Genomic DNA, 3,217 nt, shown 5'->3' on the forward strand with positions numbered 1-3,217 from the left:
ACCAATGATCAACAACTTGCATGATCTTATCTTCAGAAGCTTCCAACCTTTGCACTTGCTCCAGAGTCCACACTATTGGACCATCAAGCTTCCACCTCCCTTGGCCATTTGTCAACTTAGCTATCCACTTGTATAATTCGATCGAGAAGGTGCAAAAGAAAATTTCGTGTATTTCGATGTACAAGTATCTATCCAACCACTGCTCCTTTGACAGGCACGGATTCCTGTTTTTCTGCGCCGTGAATTCATGAATATTTCTATCCAACCACTTCTCAATTTCTTCTTGGTCGGATTCCAATGATGCAACGTCACACATCTCCTTAAGTAGATCCCAGTCCCGACAACGGAACCATTTCTTGGCTTAGTGGGTCCTGGCCTAGGTTCATAGTTAATTGCACCAAACAAAACCCTACACTACTGGCCCTTTCGGCATTAACCTACATAGTGCAAGCTGAAGTCTCACCCAAAGTAGTATGGGGGGATGCTGGAACCAAGTTTCCGCATCCAGAGATTAGTGTGATGTCCTTTTATGCCCTAGATTTGCCTTTGCGCAGATCTATAAGCCCCTAAGGCTGTATATTGCAACTTCTTTTAAACGGCCTTGAGACCTTCGTGAAGTTCTATGATAGGTCTTTGCAGACCCTTAATAATTGAATCATCCACTTACGTGCATAAGAAAATAACCCTAGATCTGAGCTTGCGCAAATCTACTTAAGTATTTAATAAACATAACATAATGTATTATAATCTTCGCGAAAGTACTTAACATGCATTGCGTACAGTTATTAAGACTTATCCCATAGAGTCGTGCATCAATAGATCAATATTTCATAAAGACATTATTCAATCATAACATATATCACAAACATAAATAACAGAAGTAAACAGATAAACACAGGGATTCTTCAATAGTCTTCTTTATTGATCTTCAATATGGTATTACAAACTCAAAACTGCCTTGTGCACTCAGTTGCAAGGGTTGCACACTCAACTGTGGACGCTACTCTTGTGCATTCAACTGCAGAGCCTTTCCCTCCTCTAGGACTCACTTCTCTGTGCTATCTCCTATTGACCCATTACATCCATCATCATCAGATTATCTTGATGTCTTAAACTCTCTAAGACACACCTACTTATAGAATCCCATGGTCCACGGACCATGGATGGATCTCAAAACTGACTCAACTTTACATAGACAATGGGCTAAAACCCCTTTTACTCCTAATTACCTACGCGCTCTGCATCCACAAATCACAGAGACTTTACATCTTTTCCCAAACATTACATCAAAACTTGAGTTTTTAACCCCAAAAGTGACCCAGGGGACACCATCCCAACAAATCCTATTCATCAATAAACTATTATCCCCTTTGAAACAAAAGGAGAACTCCCAATGGAGGGGCATGATTTTTTGTCCATTTAAAACAAGACTTATAGACATTCCTTCATCAATTGTCTAAATACCTTATTTAATAGATAAAAAAAAAAGTGAATATAGCCCTTCCGACTTTCTTCAAACCTAAAAACAAAATTGTAGATTTTATACAAACCAACAAATTCTAAAGATGAGCATGGACAAATTACAGGTGAATTCTATGTCCTTTCCCTTTTCGTCATTCATGAATTCATATCCTAGAAGAAGAAGAGCTTCCTTAAAGAGCTCCCTTTTGGCCATTCACGAATTCTTATCCTAGGAGAAGAAGAGTTTCTTAGAGAGCTCAACAATCTTCCGATTACATTCTTTAAGAATATGCATGAAAGAAATCTAGAAAAAGATTAGATCAAATGAGAGAATCTCTTGGAACAACCCACTTAAATTGAGTCACTCCACAACTGTTTTTTTGTAATCTCATATCTATCCCCGCCTTTGAATCACCCATTACTTAGAGCTTTTAAATATCCTTTAAGAATATAAAGTGCAACAAAAAAAACCTAAAAAATCAAACTTTGTGTTCATTCCTTGAGAGTAGCTTATATGAAAAAAATATCATTGAAAATATCTTATATGAAAAAAAAATAACCCTAATTATACCCACAAAAAAAAAAAACCAAATCACACAAACCACTAAATCTAACCATACCTAAAATCTAAATATATATTATATAAATTTCATATCTAATTACAAATCCCACATTTAAGTTCATTCCTAAGAGTACCTTATATGAAAAATTGATATAAATTTCATATCTAAAATCATTCCTGAAACTACCTTACATAAAAAAATCAATCTAATCCAAAAAAAATTCCTATCTAATTGATCAAAATCTCATGCACCCAAAAATACATTTGAATCTCACGTTTGAGTTCATTCCTTGAGAGTACCTTATATGAAAAATTAGTCTAATACAAAAATACATTTCAACTCATTGGCTGCACAAATCCCTTATATGAAAAATTGATGTAATGATCTGAAAATACATTTGAGAGTTCATCCCTAGAGATTACCTTATGTGAAGAATTGAGTTCATTCCTTGAGAGTGCCTTGCATGAAAAATTAATCTAATACAAAAATACATTTCAACTCATTGGATGCACAAATCCCTTATATGAAAAGTTGATGCACAAATCCCTTATATGAAAAGTTGATGCACAAATCCCTTATATGAAAATACATTTGAGAGTTCATCCCTAAAGAATTGATCTAATGATCTGCATCTCAGGCAGCCAAAAATACATTTCAAACTCATTATTAGCTGCATAAATTCAAAACAGATCAAGAAACGCGCCAGGTAGGGGTCGAACCTACGACTTTCTGCTTAGGAAACAGACGCTCTATCCACTGAGCTACAGGCGCTGTGACAATTCCATCTACTAATATAAACTATTATTGAATGCAAACAAATTGACAATCCGTACGCGCAGGCATTATTAATGGGCATGACCAGAAATCGTGAGGATCCTGCCGTTTCTGCCCACTAGCTTGGAATCCTGCCATCCATGTTTGACTGTTTTCAATAGATCCAACACTCGTTTGTTCATATATATCTTTGCTTTCCTAGATTTAGAATCAGGTTGTTTATATATATATTTTTTAAGTATATTTTATGTGAGAAATATATAGTAAATATTTATTACGTTAGATTTTAAATTTCTGTGGTAGTTTTTAGGAGTAGTACAATTTTGATTACCTACAGTATTATGTTTATTATGTCGACGTTTCGAACTTCAAAGAGAGTTTATCATCAGAATCGAATCTCAAAGAGAGTTTATCATCAG

General features: G+C 35.2%; 1 non-coding gene across 1 annotated transcript; it reads right to left on the minus strand.

Annotated features, from left to right (window-relative positions):
* Positions 1-2,722: 2,722 nt before the first annotated feature.
* TRNAR-CCU (transfer RNA arginine (anticodon CCU)) lies at positions 2,723-2,795 on the minus strand. Its single transcript has one exon. It is a non-coding gene; the product is annotated as a tRNA-Arg (tRNA).
* Positions 2,796-3,217: the final 422 nt, after the last annotated feature.

Source organism: Pinus tabuliformis, chromosome 6, assembly GCF_031772625.1.
Source record: "Pinus tabuliformis cultivar Carrire ecotype Pingquan chromosome 6, CPIR1, whole genome shotgun sequence".
NCBI classification, from domain to species: Eukaryota; Viridiplantae; Streptophyta; class Pinopsida; order Pinales; family Pinaceae; genus Pinus; species Pinus tabuliformis.